The sequence below is a fragment of the Rhinatrema bivittatum genome, chromosome 10, assembly GCF_901001135.1.
Source record: "Rhinatrema bivittatum chromosome 10, aRhiBiv1.1, whole genome shotgun sequence".
Lineage (NCBI taxonomy): Eukaryota > Metazoa > Chordata > Amphibia > Gymnophiona > Rhinatrematidae > Rhinatrema > Rhinatrema bivittatum.
In genome coordinates, this window is record NC_042624.1 from 11973429 (window position 1) to 11997841 (window position 24413).

Below are 24413 nucleotides of genomic sequence, written 5' to 3' on the forward strand. Positions count from 1 at the left end.
TTGTACGCCACCCTTTGATAGAATTCATTCTGCAAGTGAATTATCTATATTTGCTTCTGTTTTCCTTTTAAATTATACCATCTTTTCAAGTGCACAGAAAAAGACAACAATCCAGGTTTCTTTTCTCTTTGTCCCAAAATTAAATAGTTATTTACTTATTTTTAGTTTTTATATACTGATGTTCCTGTATAATATACATATCGCACCGGTTTACAAGAAACTGAAACTGTCACCTCTGGGGCGGAAATACATTGGACCAAATTGAAATACAGAACTTACAGAGAAATAAAAGGACTACATTCCAAGTACAACTCAAAAACATATGTACAGTGGGATAGATGGACCGGGGTCTATAACGTCCTTGACTTCATCGGGCCTTAGCTCTCCGGGAACGCTTGGGCGAAAAGCCAAGTCTTTAGCTTCTTTTTGAATGTCATAAGGCACGGTTCTTGGCGGAGGTCCGGAGGGAGCAAATTCCAAAGTGGGGGACCTGCAGTGGAAAGGGCGCATTTCCTCAGTGAGGTTTTTGCTGGCTGGGTGTGTAGCATGTTCTTGTATGCACTTCTTATCGGTCTCTTAGTGATGTGCTGCTGCAGTTGAAATTAAATATTTAAATAAGTCACAAAAGGAGTTCAAGAAAAGCAGTAACCTGAACGAGAAAAGCTGGAAAGCTATGAGCACAAATGCTCGCAGTTTGGGCAATAAAACCCCAGATCTGCAAGCCCTAATGGTGGAGGCAGACTTGGACGTTGTTGCGGTCACGGAGACGTGGTTCACGGAAACTCATGATTGGGATATGGCAATACCGGGCTATAACTTAAGGAAGGTCAGAGAGGACAAGAAAGGAGGAGGAGTGGCTGTGGAGCGAAGAAGCACTATGGGCCGACCTAAAAAAAGATGGGGCTTCCATTTTTATTGGAATTGTTTACAGGCCTCCAACTCAAATGGAAGAGCTTGACAAAGATCTAGTTGAAGACATCCAAAAGATGGGAAAGAAGGGAGAAGTGGTGATTGTTGGAGATTTTAATCTGCTGGATGTAGACTGGAGAATCCTTGTTATGGTTTTGAGGTGTTTGGTGGATTCTTAGGTGCTGCAGTGATGGCCACTCCCACAGGGAGGAGCCCCATGAGGAACCACTGTACCAGGCTAGACTCAGATGCACACACACACAGTTTTTATTGTAAAACTTGTAGAGTTCACCAGAGGTGGCAGTAGTGAGTAGATTCCTGCAGCAGCAGTCTTGGGTCCTTGGCTGAGGAGACCCATCCTACAATGGTGGTATAGGGAGCTCCGATGCAGATTTTCAATGAGGAGTTGTAGGTGAGACAGACTGGTAGATGTTAGATTACTCACACTCTTGTAGCTGTAATGGTGGAGTTCCCAATAGGTAGAAGTATTGGTAGCAGGCACCAAGGTAGACAACTCAGGCCCTCGAGGAGCGAGTACCTGGATACTGGATAGGCACCTGGAAAGAAGCATAGAGCCCCCAAGGAGCAGGTACCCAAGTTAGTAGAACCTCGGAGGGTAGAGAGAGCTTCCAGCAGCAAGAAGCGGCAGAGCAGGTTAGACCGGATGAGTCCATCCTTGCTAACTCAGTCAGTCACCAAATGGGCAGCCTAAATACCCGGATGCTGTGACGTCACTCGAGGGGGCCGCCCACGAGGTTCACACCAATGGTGGAATAAAAGCATGGGTAGCACACGCACGCACACCCTAGGAGGCCCTCAGGTGAATCATAGCAGAATGCCTTGCCATAGCCATTCCGGGGATGCCGGAGAGTGCGGCAAGCAGACGCATCGGTCGCCATTTTCCCGAGGCTGGTGAGGAAAGCGAATATTGAGGTGAGGCATATGAGATGAAGCCGCCTGAGTCCGATGGACACAACAGTATCTCCCTTCAAAGGACCTCCTCCAGACCCCATACCTGGTCTTGGTTTCCGAGGATGTGATCGGTGATACTGATTCAGCATCTCTTTGTCTATGATATTAGCCATAGGTTCTCACGAGTTATTTTCTGGCCCATAGCCCTCCCAAGACAGGAGATATTCCCAAACTCTGCCTCTCTTCCTTACATCAAGTAGTGCATCAACTTTGTACTCAATTTCCTCTTCTGCGTCAACAAGAGGGGATATGGTGTCTTGGTGCTGAATTTGTTGAGAATGAGCAGTTCCAATAGAGAGATGTGAAACGCGTTATGGATCTTCATTGCTGGGGGAAGTCTGAGACTGTAGGAGAGGTTGCCCAGACGTCGGAGGATGGGAAATGGTCCGACATAGCATGGAGCAAAGCGAGCTGATGGTATCTTGAGTCTAAGGTGTTTTGTAGATAGCCAGATTTTATCACCAGGCTTGAAGTCAGGAGCATCATAGCTCCTTTTAGCTCAGATTCCAGCGTTAATGAGCATCTCCTTGAATCTCATAGGTAGCAGCTTGAGCTGCCGGGGACGACACTGACAGCGGAAGTGGCAAAGGTGGTGAAGATAGTTGTCAATATACCACTTCAAATGGTGTTTATCCAGTAGATGTTGCTGGATGTGAATTGATGGAAAACTCGGCCCATGGTAACAGTTCAGCCCAGTCATTCTGACATGAACCAACGTAGGCACGGAGGAACTGCTTGAGGGTATGATTCATCCTCTCAGTTTGACCATTTGATTGAGGATGGTAAGATGAAGTGATGTCGAGAATATCAAACTTCCTGCACAAAGCCTTCCAGAATTTGGCTGTGAATTGTACACCTCTATCTGAAACGATGTGTTTAGGCATGCCGTGCAGGCGGAAAGTGTGGCTGATGAAAAGCTTTCCAAGTTCACTAGCAGTTGGTAAGCCAGGAAGTGCCACAAAGTGAGCCATCTTTGAGAAACAATCCACTGTTACCCAGATGGTATTGTTGCCTCCAGAGAGTGGTAAGTCCACCATGAAAACCGTGGCGATGTGAGTCAAGGGCTCGTCTGGTACTGGCAAGGGTTGAAGCTGGCCCCAAGGATATCCATGCGGAGGTTTAGGTCTGGCTAGTTGGTACAGGCCGCTACGTAAGCAAACGTGTCTTCCTTCATAGACGGCCACCAGTAGTATTGCTGTAACTTTGCCATCGTTCTCAGTTGACCGGGATGTCCAGCCAATTTAGAGTCATGAGCCCATGCTAGTATTTTCTTCCAGAGGTTGTTAGGCACAATAGTCTTGCCAGAGGGCACTGGGTGAGTAGCAGAAAGAATTACTCTCTCTGGGTCAATGATATGTTGTGGAGCATCGGATACATCTTCAGATATGAAGGAGCGAGATAGAGCGGATGCCCTATCTCCAGGTTGGTATTTCAAAACAAAATCAAACCTGTTAAAGTACAGGGACCATCTCACCTGTCTATGGTTGAGGCGCTGGGCATGGTAAAGGTATTCTAGATTTTTATGATCTGTAAAAACTGTGATTTGATGTTGAGCGCCTTCAAGCCGGGGATGCCACTCATCGAACGCCATCTTTATCGCCAGTAGCTCTTTATCTCCAATGCCGTAATTTCTTTCTGCCGGCGTGAAACATCTGGAGAAAAAGGAACATGGATGTAGGATCTTGAAGTCACTGGTCTGATTTAGCACAGCCCCTATGCCAACATCTTGAGGCGTCAACCTCCACGATGATGGGGCATGTGGGATCCAGATGATGGAGACATGGCTTAGTAGAGAAAGCATCCTTCAGCTTTTGAAATGCATGACAGCCTCTATAGACCAATTGGCAACATTGGCACCTTTCTTTTTCGGAGCTGTTAATGGCACAGTTAGTAAGGAGTAATTCTTAATTAAGGTTCTATAATAATTAGTAAAGCCCAGAAATCGTCTAAGAGCTTTTAGACCAGTGGGTTGAGTCCATTTCTGAATGCTCTCAAGCTTTTGAGGATCCATCTGGAACCCTTTTGTTAGACACTATGTATCTGAAGAAAGGTACAGATTCCTTGTGGAATTCGCATTTGGACAACTTTGCATATAGATGATTGTCCCGCAGTCTCTGTAAAGCCTTCTTGACATCCTCCTTGTGGGTATTCAGGTCTTGAGAGAATATCAGGATGTCGTCCAGGTATACGATGACACATTGGTAGAGTAAGTCACGCAGAATGTCATTCATCATGTTTTGGAAGACATCCAGGGCATTGCACATGCTGAAGGGCATCACTAAGTACTCAAAGTGTCCATCCCTGGTGTTAAACACTGTCTTCCATTCGTCACCTGAACAAATACAAACAAGGTTATATGCTCCTTTAAGATCAAGCTTGGAGAATATCTTGGCTCCCTGTAGTCTGTCAAATAGCTCTGAGATGGTAAGGGATAGCGGTCTTTGATAGTGATCTCATTTAGACCACGGTAATCAATGCATGAATGTAAGGTTCCGGCTTCTTCCCCATAAAGAAAAAGCTTGCCCCAGCAGGAGACTTGAATGGCCTTATGAAACCCTTTTGAAGATTTTCTTGGATGCCTTAGTCAGTTGAACCTGTATAAGACTAACACTGGTTGTACAGGGTGGATAACCTGCTACTAAATGTAGTTGTGCAGGAGATTTTGTAATTGGAGACTAACACATACAGTAAATATTAAAAGTCCTTATTCTCCACTATCTGAAGGAGCTGCACATCCAGATAATGCCTGCCTCTTGAACTAAGATTGTGTTACAGACCGCTTTATTTCATCTATGGCTGGTTGCTGCTTTGGACACATTTCTGGGCTGCTGGCCTGCCACCTGATTTCTAGAAAGGGCAGTGAGATTAGCTTGGGGAAAAAAGTCTTCCCCTTTTGAATTCCTTTCCTCTGGCTTTTTCTCGACTGATAGAATTGTTCTCAGGCTAGTACTGCCATCATTCCCTGATGCCAATTCTAGTGGGCATTGCTTCTGTAGATGATACTGGATACCAGCATTTGTCCGATGCCCCAATTGCTTCCCTCAACTGATATCCTTACTGCAGTGAATACATTGATGACAACTCCTTCCTCACTTTAAATTAGCTAAAGATCTCTCCTGTACATCCTGGAGTTGAGGCTGAAGGTTGACCCTCAGAAGAAATGACAGGTGCATCACTCACACTCACTACCTGAACTGCTTGCTCTTCCCTGGGCGGTTCATCTCCCCTAATACCACTCTAGATGCTAAAATGCCACCAACTAATCCTCCAAAATTTTATATATTACTATCAATTTCTGATTCAGGAAATCCCAGACAAGATTCTTCCCCAGAAGTAGTTATTGAAAATACTGCCTCTATTGCCTCAGAAGCAGTAATCAATGTAAAGGAGTATGCTGTTGCTCTTCTGATGTCCCTGCCCTATATTTCTCTTCTACCTGCCATAAATCAAGAGGAAGTGGAATAGGCAGTGATGGTGTGTGTTCGCAAAATTTCAGCTGTTTCTGCATTGAGCTTTCTGCATCTGGGTTTTAAAAAGTTTGAATAAGTTCCTAGAGAAGTCCATTAACTGCTATTAATCATTAATCAATAGTAGCTTGGGGTCTATTTAATGTTTGGGTACTTGCTAGGTTCTTGTGACTTGGATTAGCCACTGTTGGTCAAAGGATGCTGGGCTTGATGGACCCTTGGTTTGACCCAGTATGGTATCTCGTATGTTCTGCACCTAAAAAGCCTCTGTTCAATTTATGGGCAGGACTGTCTTTTTTAGTCCGGATATCAGGCTGGGCTGGCTCACCACCATTCTTGTGCCCTGGCATAAGCTGTGATGAAATTTGTTGATATGCTGTGCGGATATTACAAAAGGAATTTATTTCCTAATACTATAACTGTATCCCCATTCACAGTAGAAAGAACTGTCTGTCTCTCATACATACAAATACACACAATCTGTGTGTGTGCACGCCGTACTAAGTTTAAATCTTTGCCATTCCACACACACAAAACCTTTAGCACACTAACAGAACCAAATAGATTGACAGCCTAATAAAATTATTATTTTTTCTTTAGTCTGTCAGTGTGACTCTCACTTCCCTGGTGCCTAGACAGAGACAAAAATATCACTAGCACTGGTACAAACTCCATACTTTCTCCTACCCTGACCCTCCTTTAGTGAAGAGAAAAAAAAAGTACCACTGCTTCTGTCCTTCTGGCCCAGTAAATGAGACCACTACAGACCAATGAAGATCAAAAACCACCCTTTACCAGTGCATATCCAACTTTCTAGGCATTCTTTTTTAAACTTTGTGAAGACTTTTCCCAAACACATCCTTCTCTACCAAGTGCAAGAGAGGAAATATAGAGTTTCTTGAATATGCTCAGAATTTACAGTGGGAGTAGGTCAGCATCTGAGTTCCCTCTAAGGATTGGGTTGCAGTGAGAACTACTTTCTTTGATGTAATGAACTGAAATTTCATACATTAAAGAAAAAACATTTAAATGTGTTATTTTAATGGCATGTTTATTTAAACTAATTTGGTACAAACAAGATAATGTACATAAACAAAACTGGTTACATACAATTACAGAGTAAAGACAGTTTACCCACATTACTGTTAAAGCCCAGCTCTCTTGCAACAGGCATTTTAGAACAGCACTAAGTGCCAGCATTCAAAGAATGACAACCCTACCTTTGAAAAAGCAACATGGAAAATATTAAACACGGGATGTATTGGTGTTTTACATCCTAACATACAAAACAGAATAATGAAAGCTGTTTTAGAGTCCTACACAGAAACTAAATGCTAGTATAATACTTCACCTCTGTCACAAATGCTGAACATTGTCTGTTTATTCTGTCTTTGGTGAGGGTCTGTCAAAGTATAAAAATAAATATGCTGACAAAAACTGAACTGGAAACTGCAGCACACCAGTTTCTGTATGCAGTGAATAATGGAAATAACAGAAATACCATGCCTCAAAAAGCAATAAGATATAGAAATATCAATAATTATCTCTATTTCAATTTTTGGAATGTAATGTAAATCAACATAGAATGTATTGGATTCAAAGAATACATAATGTTTTAAGAAATAAATACCAATAATAAGAATAATTCAAAAAACAGCTAATAAATAGAACAACATCTAATAATAAAAACTCTAGGAGGTGAAGGAGAGAGGAGAGAAGTTCCCAGCAGCTGGTAATAAAAGAAAATTGCCTTTTGGATAATTACCTGCTCCAGGGTGAAAGGAGTTTTGCCCCAGTGGAATCAAGGACTTCTGGTTGCTGACGTCATTGGGGGCCCATAAAACCGGCCCATTCTAGGCACGCAGCTGCCGTGGGCACGCGGCTTTGTTTTGGAGACACTCCTATACATCTCCTTCACCTTAAAAGTAATTTTTATGTTTAATCCCTTTCTCTAAGCTTCCAATAGCAGTAACACTTTACTAGTACTGAAAGTAAATTGATAGCTCTCAGGAGTTTAGTAAAAGGTTTTTTTTTCTGTACTTCCTTGTGTGTGTTGCAAATCAGTATGACACACACTAAAAGGAAGGGAAAGCTGAGGGAACTTGCAGTAATATCTTCCCCAGCGAACCCTACTCAGTCTAAAATTGAGAGTTTTTTTAATTTAGCCCCTGAGATCACTCCTGATGGAAGCGCTGTGAACTCAGTTTCAGAGCTAAAGCTGGATTCACCTGCTTCAGTTACCACACTGAGCCCGGGAGCACCGTCAACCCCTCTCCCCCCCCCCTTTTTGGAGAGCCATCTGGAAAATGTTCTGTCTGAAAAGAAATCTCTCATATTGGGTTTGCCCGAAAGGGAAAAGGAAACTCTAGTGGACACTGGAGCAAAGTATACTCAAGGGAATATAGATAGAAGATCTATAAGGGGAGTGGAGGAGGGACCCTCCATCGAGCACCAGGATGTGTCGGACATTGGGGGGGGGTTAGGAAAAGCCACTAAAACTCCTTTAAAGAAATTGGAGAAACCATCAGTAATGACATTAGATTCTGTATGGATGGCAATTGTAACTTTGGAAAAGGCTATTACTAAACTAACCGATGTCATGATGGAAATGAATGAAAGAATATTAAAAACAGAGCAACAGCTTGAAAAACAAAATACACAGATTGAGGAACTTGAGCAGAAAGTCCTACAAGTTTAGAAAGTCCCAAGTGGGACTCTTGCAAGGAGCCAGATGAAAAATCTTGAAAGACTGAAAAATGATTCAAGATTCTTGAATCATCAATTTTCCTCAAAGCAGATATGTCATTACATGATCAATTTAAAAAATATCTGAATGAAATTTTAAAAATTCCAACAGAAGCCATACCACCGCTTGCAAAGATCTATTCTATTTCATCTAATAAAGTGAAGGAAAGGCAAACATCTCCATTAAATGTGTCTGAGATCTTAGAATTAACTAGTAATGACTCTGTGGAAAAAAGCAGAACTGTTCTAGTAAGATTTGTTTCCATCGGATAGAGACACAGTTCTAAAGTTATTTTTACATAATAGATCTGTAAAATTTTACAATCATCAAATTTGGATTTATCCGGACATTGCTAAAATAACGCAACGAAGAAGGAAGGAATTTCTTGAACTTAGACAATTAGCTGAGCAGATCGGTGCTCAAATGACACTGCGATACCCATGCAAATGCTTACTAAGACTTAATGATGTTAAATATGTGTATTTCGACCCAGACTTAAAAATCTTCCTGGAGGCTAAGAAACCAATAGGGAGTAATAATGGCCAAGAAGGTTGACATAAAATGAAATAAATAGGGTGCTATACTTTCTCTTTCTTTAGATATATCTTTTAAAATAGCTCTATATGATATAGATTGCTTACTGCAAAAATTACATAGTAAACCAGGTATTCATTGATAATTATCTTTAAGTAAAATATTGGATTTATTTATGTAGTAATAGTCAATCTGAATTATAGTTTCTAATATTAAATACTTGTGTATAATGAGATAGTTACCTGTATTTTATTTTTGACATGTTATGTCATAATATTTGAAAATGTATAAAAAAAAACCCAAAAAAACTTACAAAAACTTACCAAACATCAATAAAATATTTCAAATAATGCTAAATATTTAATAAGGAATTTAAAATCCTTCATATCTGGAAACTTTTGATTTCTAGATGCCCTGAGATTGTCATGGATTAGCAAGCAGAAGGGAAGTGGGGGTTGGTGTGTGTGTGAGAGAGAGAGAGAGAGAGAGAGAGAGGAAAAGGTTTGTGCACAAGCTCTCTCACACACACACACACACACACACACACAGGCTCCCTCTCTTTTGCATGCATACACATAAGAACATGCCTATACTGGGTCAGACCAAGGGTCCATCAAGCCCTGCATCCTGTTTCCAACAGTGGCCAATTCAGGCCATAAGAACCTGGAAAGTACCCAAAAACTAAGTCTATTCCATGCTACTGATGCAAGTAATAGCAGTGGCTATTTTCTAATTCTACTTAATTAATAGCAGGTAATGGACTTCTCCTCCAAGAACTTATCCAATCCTTTTTTTAAACACAGCTATACTAACTGCACTAACCACATCCTCTGGCAACAAATTCCAGAGTTTGTGTGTTGAGTGAAAAAACAACTTTCTCCAATTAAGTTTTAAATGTGCCCCATGCTAACTTCAAGGATTGCCCCCTAGTCTTTCTATTATCCGAAAGACTAAATAACCGATTCACATCTACCCGTTCTAGACCTCTCATGATTTTAAATACCTCTATCATATCCCCCCTCAGCCATCTCTTCTCCAAGCTGAAATGTCCTAACCTCTTTAGTCTTTCCTCATAGGGGAGCTGTTCCACAAATACACGTGTTCTCTCTTGCTCTCTCACACATTTTACTTACTGAATCGCGCGGAAATACCTAATAGGGCCATTAACATGCATTTGCATATTGTGGGTGCTATTAGGTTCGGGGGGGGGGGGGGAAAGGGGGGTTGGACACGCATTTTGGATGTACTATTACCCCTTACTGAATAAGGGGTAAAGCTAGTGTAACGAAAACGTGAGTCTAAGTGCCGGCTAACAGTGCGCTCCGTTGGAGTGCACTGTACTGTATTGGCCTGAATGGCAGATGCATTCTACCCTTCCACCAACAATGGCCCAAGACAGTACAAGGAGAGAAGCAACTATAGTGTCCCTAAGAAGGGGGTCTGACTTTCTTACTTCAGCACAACATTAAGAATATGGTTTTTTGAAAGCTCCTATTTCATTATTTAGAATTCCCTCACCTCTGGAAAGGATATACTTTTGGAATTAGCCATAGTTTCTACAAATGGTAATCATTGAAAGGTCCTCAGCAAATTTAAGTGTTGTTCTGTAACTCATACCATAAATACTGCTTTCAAAAATCTTCAAAACCGATATTATAAACATATAAAAACATAGCCAACAAGAAATACTTCTGCAGGTACAAAATGGGGGGGGAAAATCCATAGATTTCACAAGGCCTCCTTCCTTCCTTATCTCTCCCCAAATGTTTTCCTATCAGGTGGCACCTGCTGCACTGCTCTCTGATATCTCCAAAGCCACTTCCTATGTCAGCCGCGTCCCGCAGAAGAGCCTCTGATTCCTTGTGAAAAACGTTATCAGTGTGCTGGCACTGACTGGATCAGCCTGAGTGAGTTCTTCTTGAGCAGGTTAGACGTTTCTCAGCTTACTGAGGTAGGAAAATTGTGTCAGCCACAAGTGCCCTCCATCCTCTTTTGCTGCCCAGGACATAAAATCAGCTGCATGCCAGCACTGACTGGATCGGCGAAGTTCTAAGATCCTTCTTCAGGTAATATATGAGGGAAATTAATTTGCTGTTTCCTTATTTATTTTTAGACTTCCTATGATGTGTGTTTGTTTCTCTCAATATAATCAGATTAATGATTAAATTCAATAAAGTAAAACATTAAAAAAGCTTAGCATGATAACAATTTTTGACATTTCCCCCCCCCCCCCCCATTAGCATGCTTCATCTTTTTGCATCACTCATTAATAAGGCTATTAATTATTTTACAAGACCATTCAAAAATAGATTTTCAGTGAATTTCATTGCATAGGTGTTGCGCCGGGAGGTGGACCCTTGGCCTAGTGCAGGATTGGTAGGCTCCCTGGTCGGACCTAGAGAGCACCTGCCCCCAGAAGGCAGAGCACAGGAGGAGACAGAGGCTAGCTGGAGCTTCAACCAATAGCAACCCAGGGTTCCCTCAGGTTGAGCACTTGGTTACCCGGGCCGCCTGGTCTTCGGTGGGCCAAGCAGGATCTCCTTGAGAGAAAGTTCAGAGGTGTGCCCACCATGATCAAGGGTGCATGGTCGATGTTCGGGTTAGAAGTCCGGGGTGCCAGAGAAGGCCAGAATAAAGTCTCTGAATGTATGGCAAGGATCAAAGCCAGAGTCAAGGCAGGAACCTGACCTCAGCCAGGCAGGAACCTGACCTCAGCCAAAGCAGGGGTCAGGTTCCAGGCGGCAGTCAGACATAGTCAGTGGTCAGTTCCAGGCAGTGTGCAGACGTGTGCAAACTAGAAATCACAGCGTGATCGATCCAATTGCCAAGGCAAGGAAGTGCAGGCAGGCACTTCCTTTTAAGCAGTGTTCAATAGGGACGTGCCGCGGAGTAGGTTTCTGTCCCTGGCCATTTAAGGAGCTGGACAGTCCTCGCGCACGCACCTAGGGGCAGGGCTGACGCTGAGCTCCGCCGTGAGGCCTGGCTGGAGGTTGAAGGCCCTGCGACCGCCGCTGTGGGATACAGAGGCCTGGCTGAGCTCACTGCCGAAGCAGGAGAGGACGGCCCAGGACCCATGGAAGTCTTGGTGAGGTGAGTAGGCCCGGACGCGGGCAAGACGTGCCAGAATAGGTCCCTTTGTGTGGACACACCTGAAGGAGAAGAGAGAATAAAAAGTGATTTAAGAAAGCTTGAAGAGTAATCGAAGATCAGGCAGCTGGGATTCAATGCCAAGAGGTGAAGAGTCATGCATCTGAGATGCAGTAATCAGAGGGGCGGATTTTCAGAGCCCTGCTCGCGTAAATCCGCCCAAAACCGGGCGGATTTACGCGAGCAGGGCCCTGCGCGCCGGGAAGCCTATTTTACATAGGCCTCCCGGCGCGCGCAGAGCCCCGGGACTCGCGTAAGTCCCGGGGTTCTCGGAGGGGGGCGTGTCGGGGGCGTGTCGGGGGGCGGGCCTGGTCGTCGCGGCGTTCCGGGGGCGTGTCGGCAGCGTTTTGGGGGCGGGTACGGGGGCGTGGCTTCGGCCCCGGGGGCGTGGCCGCGCCCTCCGTACCCGCCCCCAGGTCGCGGCCCAGCGTGCAGCAGGCCCGCTGGCGCGCGGGGATTTACGTCTCCCTCCGGGAGGCGTAAATCCCCCGACAAAGGTAAGGGGGGGCTGTAGACAGGGCCGGGTGGGTAGGTTAGGTAGGGGAAGGGAGGGTAAGGTGAGGGGAGGGCAAAGGAAAGTTCCCTCCGAGGCCGCTCCGATTTCGGAGCGGCCTTGGAGGGAACGGGGGGAGGCAGCGCGGCGCGGCGCGCGCAGGCTATACAAAATCGATAGCCTTGCGCGCGCCGATCCAGGATTTTAGTGGATACGCGCGGCTCCGCGCGTATCTACTAAAATCCAGCGTACTTTTGCTTGAGTCTGATGCGCAAGCAAAAGTAGGCTGATCGCGCTTCTTTTAAAATCTACCCCCAAATGAATTGTATGCGATGGAGGAGGGGGAAAGACTAATTTGCATGCACCAGGAGAGGGATCTTAGGGTGATAGTGTCTGACAATCTGAAACCAGGAAACAATGTGACAAGGCAATCTCTAAAGCCAGAAGAATGCTGGGCTGCATAGAGAGGAATAACCAGTAAGAAAAAGGAGGTGATAATCCCCTTATACAGGTCTCTTGGTGAGGCCTCATCTGGAATACTGTGTTCAGTTCTCAAAGACCAAATCTCAAAAAGGATAAAAACAGGATAGAGGCAGTCCAGAGAAGGGTGACCAAAATGGTGTGGGATCAGTATCAGAAGACTTATAAGGAGAGGTTGAAGGATCTAAATATGTACACCCTGGAAGAGAGGATATGCAAGGGAGATACGATATACAACTTTAGATATCTGAAAGGTTTTAATGATGTACACACTTCAAACCTTTTCCATTGGTAAGAAATCAGTAGAACTAAGAGTCACAAAATGAAACTCCAGGGGTGAAGATTCAGAACCAACATCAGAAAATATTTCCTCACAGAGAGGGTGGTGGATGCCTGGAATGCCCTTCCAGAGGAGGTGGTCAAGATGAAACAGTGAAAAGAATTCAAAGTGGCATAGGATAAACACTGTGGATCCCTAAAGGCTAGAGGATGGAAATGAAGGAAAGGGTGCATGGAGGTAACTTGCTGGTCTGGCAGTTACTATGCTTAAACAATAAAACTGTGAATTTGAAAAGCTCGGCATGCACCAAAACCAGGAGATACATTGAATATGTTGGTCCATTGCGTGTCGAGGGGATTTAAAAAGCCGCGTGGACATGCAAGTATCTCCTGCTGCACAGCCAAAAATTTTTTTTTCTAAAAAAGGTATGGGGCATTGCTTTGGTCTGGGCTTACATAGCTCACGTGCGTGCTATGAATGGCTTACATACCATTCATAGCTCACGTGCGTGCTATGAATGGTATGTAAGTCATACAACAAAAAAATATAGACACGTCAGCAGGGTTTTAAGAGTAGGATTAACAAGGGGGAAAAAGAGGCTATTAAACTAGGGGCATTTGGAAGTCCTAACCCTTCCCTGGGTGAACTAGGAATGAACTGATGAAACTGGCACTGGTGTGGATATGCACCCCTTTTAAAATCCTCTCACTTACGTGGTGGAAGCGGTATTTGCATGCAAGTGCACATGCCCACTTAAAATTGCGTGCACACATGCACATGTTCAGCCTATTTTATAAGATGTGTACATATACGCACATATGTTATAAATTAACCATGTCCCTGGGCACAAGCTGGCAAATGTGCACACCATGTACGCCCCGCGTCTGTTTAAATGTTACCGTCTAATCCTTGATAGTTTTGATGCCAACTGCAGCATTGCTCTCCAATTCAACAGCAGAGGAAAAATGGAGTTGGAGTCACATAACAACCAATGAGAGTTCTGACTTTTATATCATGGGTAACTGATAAGCATAGGGGTAATGTGTACGGAACAGCAATTAACAGAAGTCAAGTGATTACTACCTTTAACCAATATTCCTTGATGCTTTTGATGAAACTGCAGCATTACTCTCCACTTTGTCAGTAGTGGGGAGGGAGGGAGGGGGGAAGAGGAATTGCATTCAAATGACAAACACAGGCCCTGAGATTCTTACAGTCTGGGGTACTGATACGCAGACAAAAGTGAAAAAGCACAGGACTAGTAAGGTCAAGTTCATAAGCAAAACACATAAGCTCTGTTGAGTTTTCAAGAAGGCTCATCACCCAAGAAAACTGTTGCGATCAGTACATTTTTTTGGGTTATTATAATTCTTGATAAATAACTGCATGGAGCAGCAGATGCTACCCTTAAGAAAAACATGGGGATAACCTGAACGTCAGGCAGATACTACCATAAGAAGCTTGCAGGTCAGACTGGCTGGACATTTTAGTCCTTTTCTGCTGTGAATACTAAGTTACTATGCTTTTTTCCCCACAAAAGAGTTAAAAGTAGTCCCCAAACACTCAAAACCTTATTCATTGATTTTTTATGTCTAGAAACAGATCATGTCAAAGCGAGGTCATGCATTATAACATATGATAAAAGGTAAATAGAATCAGTAACAGGGGATTTAGAAATATGGGTCTGACCTGAGCAACTGTGCCTGGGGCTGTTTTCTTTGATCTTCTCTCTGGTGCTCATACAATTCTGAAGCAAAACGTAAAGAAATCTCTTATCTTTTTTAATTTTACTCAAATAGGAAAAAAGGTATGAACAACATTAGATTGCATAATTATATAAGAGAATAATTATGTAAGTTTTAATCTTTATTTTTGACAAGTTAATATTGGGTGCTAAAAGCATTGGGGCGGATTTTCAGAGCCCTGCTCGCCTAAATCCGCCCAAAACTGGGCGGATTTAGGCGAGCAGGGCCCTGCGCGCCGGTGAGCCTATTTTACATAGGCCTACTGGCGCGCGCAGAGCCCCGGGACTCGCGTAAGTCCCAGGGTTCTCCGAGGGGGGCGTGTCGGGGGCGGGCCCGGTCGTCGCGGCATTTTCGGGGCGTGTCGGCAGCGTTTAGGGGGCGGGTACGGGGGCGTGGCTACGGCCTGGGGCGGTCCGGGGGCGTGGCCGCGCCCTCCGTACCCGCCCCCAGGTCACGGCCCGGCGCGCAAGAGGCCCGCTGGCGCGCGGGGATTTACGCCTCCCTCCGGGAGGCGTAAATCCCCCGACAAAGGTAAGGTGGGGGCTTAGACAGGGCCGGGTGGGTGGGTTAGGTAGGGGAAGGGAGGGAAAGGTGAGGGGAGGGCAAAAGGAAGTTCCCTCCGAGGCCGCTCCGATTTCGGAGCGGCCTCGGAGGCAACGGGGGTAGGCTGCGCAGCTCGGCGCGCGCCGGCTATACAAAATCGATAGCCTTGCGCGCGCCCATCCAGGTTTTTAGCAGATACGCGCGGCTCCGCGCGTATCTACTAAAATCCAGCGTACTTTTGTTTGCACCTGGAACACAAACAAAAGTAGGCCTATTCGCGGAGTATGAAAATCTGCCCCATTGTTTACAGCACTAATGATGATTTATACTGAATAATATCAAAGATTGAATTCTCAACTTTACATGCATTATTTTCTACGGAAAAAGTCACACACATTGCAGTCAGTGTAGTCTATGGATGTGCATTTACTTACAATGAATGGTAATCTGAACCAAGGTGAAAAGTTTTGCTTTGGCTCAAAACCAATGTGCCATCCGCCAGAAAATACTAAATATTTCTGGATGCATTTGTTTCAGAAAATAGCGCATCATTTAGAAACAGTATACACTATTTGCAATTAGTGCGCCATTTGCAAACTGTGCACTCTATTTCCTGAAATAAAAAACAAATTGGTATCTTTAAAATGGGCACGTGAGCACAGATATACATATATATGGGCATGTGTCCAGACACACGGCAGTTTAAATCCTAGGGGTGTGCATTTGTTTCCTACATATTTGTAATCCGCAACGTGATAGGGCCATATCTGTTGTATTCGTGGGGAAGCAAAACGTATCGCGATTCCCCACGAATACAACAAATCTTCACAGAATTATTCGGCCATCTAAAGGAGCCAATTTAAACAAACCACCCACCCTCCTGACCCCCCCCCCCCCCAAGACTTACCAAAACTCCCTGGTGGTCCAGCAGGGGGTCCGGGAGCCATCTCCTGCACTCACATCCTCGGCTGCCGGTATTCAAAATGGCACCGATAGCCTTTGACCTTCTATGTCACAGGGGCTACCAGTGCCATTGGTCAGCCCCTGTCACATGGTAGGAGCAATGGATGGCCGGCACCATCTTGTGCTCCTACCATGTGACAATCTGGATATCATCCACATAAATATACCCCCTGAAATCCCTCCGACTTAATATCATGGTGATATTAAGTCGGAGGTCCCAAAAGTTAAAAAAGTGGCTGTCAGCAGGCTCAAGAACCGACGCTGGCAAAATTGAACATCGGTTGTCAAACTCGCTGACAGCCGCCGCTTCCGTCAAAAAAGAGGTGCTAGGGACGTGCTAGTGTCCCTAGCGCCTGTTTTTACCGCGGATCCTAATTTAAATAAATTGATTTACTGTATTGTGCGCGCCAGCTCTCCCGCGATTTTTACTGTATTGGCCCGTAGGTTTTTTAGATAGGGTCCTAGATTGGCTCTCTTCTTTTTTTTTGAGGGAGAGATTATTGGAAGTGCATATAAGGGATGAGAGAGTGGAGGTTTATAGTTTAACTTGTGGAGCACCTCAAGGTTCCTGTTTATCCCCGTTACTCTTTAACATTTTTTTTCCAGCCACTGGGGGCGTTGATTCGAAGTTTGGGATTTCAGGGGGTATATTTATGTGGATGATATCCATATTGTTTGCCCTCTACGAAAGGACCCTGTAATGAACTTGGGTAGAGTTCAGAAAGGTCTACAGAATTTAAGGAGTTGGCTTTGAGAAAAGAAGTTGATATTGAATGAGGAGAAAACAGAGTGGATGGTTTTCTCATATATGGGGCACCTGAGTGTAGTCTTCAGTTAAGGGTGGAGAAGAAAGTTTGTGATAATATTCATGAAATTTGGAATCTGGCGGTGATTTATGATGATAAATTGTCCTTTGTACCACATGTATCTCTGATGGTAAAAGGGATATTTTTAAAGCTTTGGCAATTGTAAAAACAAGATCATCAATGAGGGAGTGTTTCAGACTACAGTACAGGCATTAGTCATTAGGGATGTGAATCGTTTTTTGATGATTTAAAAAATCATCCGATATTTTTTAACTCGTCAAAAATCGTTAGTGCGCACTATACAATAGAAATTTTCCCGATTTATCGTGAAAAATAGTTACTCCCGTTAGTGTCCACTAACGGGAGTTATTTGGGGAGAGGGCGGGAAAACCAGCATACCAAAACAACCCCTAAACCCACCCTGACCCTATTCAACTAATCCCATGCCTTCCCCCACCCTCCAAACCCCCCCCCAAAACTTTTTACGAGTACCTGGTGGTCCAGTAGGGGTGCGGGGACTGATCTCCCGCTCTCGGGCCATCGGCACCATTTTGGCTGCCACTCAAAAATGGCGCTGATGGCCAGATTAAAAAAAACAAAACCCATCCGACCCTTTAAAAATGACTCCTTAGCTTCCCCCACCCTCCCGATCCCCCCAAAACATTTTAAAATTACATGGTGGTCCAGTGGTGGTCCCGGGAGCGATCTCCCATTCTCAGGCTGTTGGCTGCTACTCATAAAGATGGCGCCGATGGCCCTTTGCCCTTACAATGTGACAGGGTATCCGTGCCATTAGCCAGCCCCTGTCACATGGTAGGAGCACTGGCTGGCCAGTGCTCCTACCATGGCACCTACAGATGGCGCCGGCCAGCCAGTGCTCCTACCATGTGACAGGGGCCGGCCAATGGCATGGATACCCTGTCACATGGTAAGGGCAAAGGGCCATCGGCGCCATCTTTGAGTAGCAGCCGATGACCCGAGAATGGGAGATCACTCCCGGGACCACCACTGAACCACCAGGTAATTTTAAAATGTTTTGGGTGGGGAGAAATAGAGTGGTTTTTTTTATTGTTTTTTTTTAAATCGGGCCATCGGTCCCTGTGCCCCCACTGGACCACCACTGGACCACCCTGTGCCCCCACTGAACCAGCATGGCTTTACCCAGGGCAAGTCTTGCCTCACAAATCTGCTTCACTTTTTTGAAGGAGTTAATAAACATGTGGATAAAGGTGAACCGGTAGATATAGTATACTTGGATTTTCAGAAGGCGTTTGACAAAGTTCCTCATGAGAGGCTTCTAGGAAAAGTAAAAAGTCATGGGATAGGTGGCGATGTCCTTTCGTGGATTGCAAACTGGCTAAAAGACAGGAAACAGAGAGTAGGATTAAATGGGCAATTTTCTCAGTGGAAGGGAGTGGACAGTGGAGTGCCTCAAGGATCTGTATTGGGACCCTTACTGTTCAATATATTTATAAATGATCTGGAAAGAAATACGACGAGTGAGATAATCAAATTTGCAGATGACACAAAATTGTTCAGAGTAGTTAAATCACAAGCAGATTGTGATAAATTGCAGGAAGACCTTTGAGACTGGAAAATTGGGCATCCAAATGGCAGATGAAATTTAATGTGGATAAGTGCAAGGTGATGCATATAGGGAAAAATAACCCATGCTATAATTACATAATGTTGGGTTCCATATTAGGTGCTACAACCCAAGAAAGAGATCTAGGTGTCATAGTGGATAACACATTGAAATCATCGGTGCAGTGTGCTGCGGCAGTCAAAAAAGCAAACAGAATGTTGGGAATTATTAGAAAAGGAATGGTGAATAAAACGGAAAATGTTATAATGCCTCTGTATCGCTCCATGGTGAGACCGCACCTTGAATACTGTGTACAATTCTTGTTGCCGCATCTGAAAAAAGATATAATTGCGATGGAGAAGGTCTACCAAAATGATAAGGGGAATGGAACAATTCCCCTATGAGGAAAGACTAAAGAGGTTAGGACTTTTCAGCTTGGAGAAGAGACGACTGAGGGGGGGATATGATAGAGGTGTTTAAAATCATGAGAGGTCTAGAACGGGTAGATGTGAATCGGTTATTTACTCTTTCGGATAGTAGAAAGACAAGGGGGCACTCCATGAAGTTAGCATGTGGCACATTTAAAACAAATCGGAGAAAGTTATTTTTTACTCAACGCACAATTAAACTCTGGAATTTGTTGCCAGAGAATGTGGTTAGTGCAGTTAGTATAGCTGTGTTTAAAAAAGGATTGGATAAGTTCTTGGAGGAGAAGTCCATTACCTGCTATTAAGTTCACTTAGAGAATAGCCACTGCCATTAGCAATGGTTACATGGAATAGACTTAGTTTTTGGGTACTTGCCAGGTTCTTATGGCCTGGATTGGCCACTGTTGGAAACAGGATGCTGGGCTTGATGGACCCTTGGTCTGACCCAGTATGGCATTTTCTTATGTTCTTATGTTCTTACTCGTAAAAAGGTTTTGGGGGGTTCGGGGTCAATTTTAAAGGGTCAGGCCTTACTAAAAAAAAAAAAAATTAACGATGTAAATCGGAACCAATTGACATCTCCACCGATCAGATTTTTTTCTCCCTCCAGCCAAACCTGATCGTTAAGACGATCGGGCACACGATCCACATACCTATTAGTCATACCACTAATTGATTATTGCAAAGGGGTATTGATGGGAATTATGGGGAAGAATTTGCATCAACTTCAAATGATGCAAAATATTGCGGCCAGATTGATTTTTGGCTGCCCTAGATGTATTAATCCTAGGCTTCTGTTAAGTGTTTTACATTGGCTACCAGTGAGGGAGAGAATTGTATTTAAAAACTGTAATCCTAATATATAAGGTCCATCATGGTAAGTAAGACAGTTATTTGGCAAGCAGGGTACAGAAATATGTTTCCAGGCAGATGTTGCACTCCTCAGGAGAGCCACTTTTTATAGCTCCAGGGATGAAGCAGATAAAAAAATGAGTCCAAGAAGAAGAAGAAGATGTTCTCAGTAGTGGGGCCCGAATGCTGTATCTCTGTTCCAATAGACTGGAGGCCAAGTATTTGTGTTAAAAAAAAAAAAAAAAAAAAGGTGAAATTGTGGCTGTTCCAATGTTTTAATTGGATATTCTTGTGATTGTACTGCATTTTTATTGTATGTTATTGCTGTAAACCACCTTGGTCAGCTTGCTGTTAGTGTGGTAAAAAAGTAATAAATAAACAAACAAAAAAAGCTCTGGAATTTGTTGACAGAGGATGTGGTAAATGTTATTAGTGTAGTTGCATTTAAAAATATTGGGACAAGATCTTGGAGGAAAAGTCCATAAACCATTAAGGTGGAGTTACAAAAATCCACTTATCTCTGGGATAAGCAGTATTTTCTCTGGCTACATTTTGGGATCTTTCCAGGTACTTGTGACCTGGATTGGCCACTGTTGGAAGCAGGATACTGGGCTTGATGGACCTGTGGTCTGACCCAGTATGGCAAGTCTTATGATCTCTCTCTCAGAAATGGGCCACTCTGAACATACGTTTTAAAACTAGAAATTTCAGGAATAGAAAGAGATTGGCTAGTAAGACCTGAAGAAACTGAAATCCATGGTAGAGGAGCTGCATATACTAGTTTTCTGCACAGTAGATTTTCAGTGATCTCCATTTTGTGAGGGTTTTTTTTTTTTTAATAAATTCTATAATTCAGTCTATTTAACTAAAGCCAGCTTATACCTATATTACCAACTCATATTGCTTTAATTTTAAATATTCTAATTAAAGTGCAAGGAAGCTGGCATTTTTCCCTGAATTTGCATTTCCTAATACCTCAAAGGTAATTTAAGGCACTAACAAAGTGAGCACATTTTTATAGATTAAATTGATTCCTCTAGATCTGCTGCAAAGACTTAATGAATTAGCACCTTGGGGTCATATTTACATTTATGCCTATTATCAGTGAATTTTATAACACAAAATTGTTCATTTACAGTTGAAACGTTGATGACTGGTACTACTGCAAAGCTATGTAAAATAGCTCATTATCAGTTAGTGCAGTGAAGAAGTATACATGTAAACTGTTTCACTGAATTAATGCAAAAACATGAATATCACAGAGATTTGTAATTACATTTTGGTGATATACATATGCATAGTGGACACATACTTTACTGTCTGCCTCATTTGCATGTCATTATCAGCTATTAGTACACATGATAAATATCGTGTTCATGCATGTTAATCAATATTAATGAACTTTACTACATCAGCTCCATAGATAGATATATTAATAAGAACATAAGAAACTGCCATTCTGGGTCAGGCAGACAGAGGGTCCATCAAGCCCAGCATCCTGTTTCCAACAGTGGCCAATCCAGGCCATAAGAACCTGGCAAGTACCCAAATACTAAGACAATCCCATGCTATGATGCAATCAATAGCAGTGCCTGTTCCCTAAGTCAACTTAATTAATAGCAGTTAATGGACTTCTCCTCCAAGAACTTATCCAAGCCTTTTTTGAAGCCAGCTACACTAACCACATCCTCTAGCAACAAATTCCAGAGCTTAATTGTGTGTTGAGCGAAAATAAGTTTCACTGGTTAGTCTTAAATGTGCTACTTGCTAACTTCATGAAGTGCCCCCTAGTCCTTCTATTAATCATAGAAATATAGAAATGACGGCAGAAGAAGACCAAATGGCCCATCCAGTCTGCCCAGCAAGCTTCACACATTTTTTCTCTCATACTTATCTGTTTCTCTTAGCTCTTGGTTCTATTTCCCTTCCACCCCCAGTTTTAATGTAGAGAGCAGTGATGGAGCTGCATCCAAGTGAAATATCTAGCTTGATTAGTTCGGGGTAGTAGCCGCCGCAATAAGCAAGCTACACCCATGCTTATTTGTTTTACCCAGCCTATGTTATACAGCCCTTATTGGTTGTTTTTCTTCTCCCCTGCCGTTGAAGCAGGGAGCTATGCTGGATACGCGTGAAGTATCAGTCTTCTCCCATGCTGTTGAAGCAGAGAGCCAAGCTGGATGTGCATCGAAAGTGAAGTATCAGGCACATTTGGTTTGGGGTAGTAACTGCCGTAACAAGCCAGCTACTCCCCGTTTTGTGAGTGCGAACCCTCATTTTCTCCCCTGCCGTTGAAGCAGAGAGCTCTGCTGGATGTGTGAAGTATCGGTTTTTCTTCTCCCCTGCCGTTGAATCAGAGAACTATGCTGTATATGCTTGAAAGTGAAGTATCAGACTTATTTGATTTGGGGTAGTAACCGCCGTAACAAGCCAGCTACTCCCCTCTTTGTGAGTGTGAATCCTTTTTTCCACATTTCCTCTTGCTGTTGAAGCTTAGAGCGATGTTGGAGTCACAGTAAGCATGTGTATGTTTATTTAATAAGGGTATTGACTCCAGGCAGTAGCCCTCATTCTGGCGAGTCACCCACTCTTCATTGGCGGCCTCTTGACTTTATGGATCCACAGTGTTTATCCCACGCCCCTTTGAAGTCCTTCACAGTTCTGGTCTTCACCACATCCTCAGGAAGGGCATTCCAGGCATCCACCACCCTCTCCGTGAAGAAATACTTCCTGACATTGGTTCTGAATCTTCCTCCCTGGAGCTTCAAATCGTGACCCCTGGTTCTGGTGATTTTTTTCCTACGGAAAAGGTTTGTCGTTGTCTTTTGATCATTAACACCTTTCAAGTATCTGAAAGTCTGTATCATGTCACCTCTGCTCCTCCTTTCCTCCAGGGTGTACATATTTAGATTCTTCAATCTCTCCTCGTACGTCATCCGATGAAGATCCTCCACCTTCCTGGTCGCCCTTCTCTGTACCGCCTCCATCTTGTCTTTGTCTTTTTGAAGATACGGTCTCCAGAACTGAACACAGTACTCCAGGTGAGGCCTCACCAAGGACCTGTACAAGGGAATAATCACTTCCCTTTTCTTACTCGATATTCCTCTCTCTATGCAGCCCAACATTCTTCTGGCTTTAGCTATCACCTTGTCGCATTGTTTCGCCGACTTCAGATCATTAGACACCATCACCCCAAGGTCCCTCTCCTGCTCCGTGCACATCAGCCTTTCCCCGCCCATCGAATACAGTTCATTCGGATTTCCACTCCCCATATGCATGACTTTGCACTTCTTGGCATTGAATCTCAGCTGCCATATCTTCGACCAATCTTCCAGTTTCCTTAGATCTCGTCTCATTCTCTCCACTCCTTCCGGCGTGTCCACTCTGTTGCAGATCTTTGTGTCATCCGCAAAAAGACAAACCTTACCTTCTATCCCGTCCGCAATGTCGCTCACAAAGATATTGAACAGGACCGGTCCCAACACCGATCCTTGCGGTACACCACTTAAAACCGCTCTCTCTTCAGAGAAGGTTCCATTTACCATCACACATTGTCTTCTGTCCGTCAACCAATTTGCAATCCAGGTCACCACCTCGGCACTCACTCCCAAGCTTCTCGTTTTATTCACCAGTCTCCTGTGCGGAACCGTATCAAAAGCTTTGCTGAAATCCAAGTATATGATATCGAGCGCTCTTCCTCGATCCAATTCCTTGGTTACCCAGTCAAAAAAGTCAATCAGGTTTGTCTGACAGGATCTTCCTCTGGTGAATCCATGCTGCCTCTGGTCCATCAATTCTCCCGACTGTAGATAGTTCACTATTCTCTCTTTCAACAGTGACTCCATTACTTTTCCCACCACCGAAGTGAGGCTAACCGGTCTGTAGTTACCAGCCTCCTCTCTGTTCCCACTCTTGTGAAGCGGGACCACCACCGCTCTTCTCCAATCACTCGGCACCACTCCCGTTTCTAGGGATCTATTGAACAGGTCGCACAGCGGTCCCGGCAGCACATCTCTGAGCTCCCTCAGTATCCTTGGATGAATCCCATCAGGCCCCATGGCTTTGTCCACTTTCAGATTCTTTAGCTCTTCCCATACATTATCTACTGTAAATGGATTTTCCTCTGTTCCGCTTCCCTCCAGTTTCTTGTTGTGTAGAGATGGTCCTTCTCCAGGGTCTTCTTTAGTGAACACAGAGCTGAAGTATCCGTTTAATATTTCTGCCATTTCTTCGTCTCTCTCCACACATTGATCATTTCCACCTTTCAATTTCACTATACCACTTTGGACTTTTCTCTTTTCGCTGATGTATCTGAAAAATGTTTTGTCACCATATTTTATCTCCTTGGCAATCCTCTCTTCCGCTTGACTTTTTGCCAACTTGATTAATTTCTTAGTCTCCCTCAGTTGAATCAGATATTCTTCTTTGTGCTCCTCCCTTTGGGATCTTTTGTATTTCTTGTATGC

General features: G+C 43.8%; 1 long non-coding RNA gene across 1 annotated transcript in view; it reads right to left on the minus strand.

The window, feature by feature from the left end:
* The window catches only part of LOC115100321, a 139572-nt gene that overhangs the window by 104706 nt on the left and 10453 nt on the right, over positions 1-24413 (minus strand). Inside the window, exon 2 of the long non-coding RNA XR_003859033.1 lies at positions 14718-14775. This is a non-coding gene — a long non-coding RNA (uncharacterized LOC115100321). The remainder of the gene's footprint in view (positions 1-14717; positions 14776-24413) is intronic.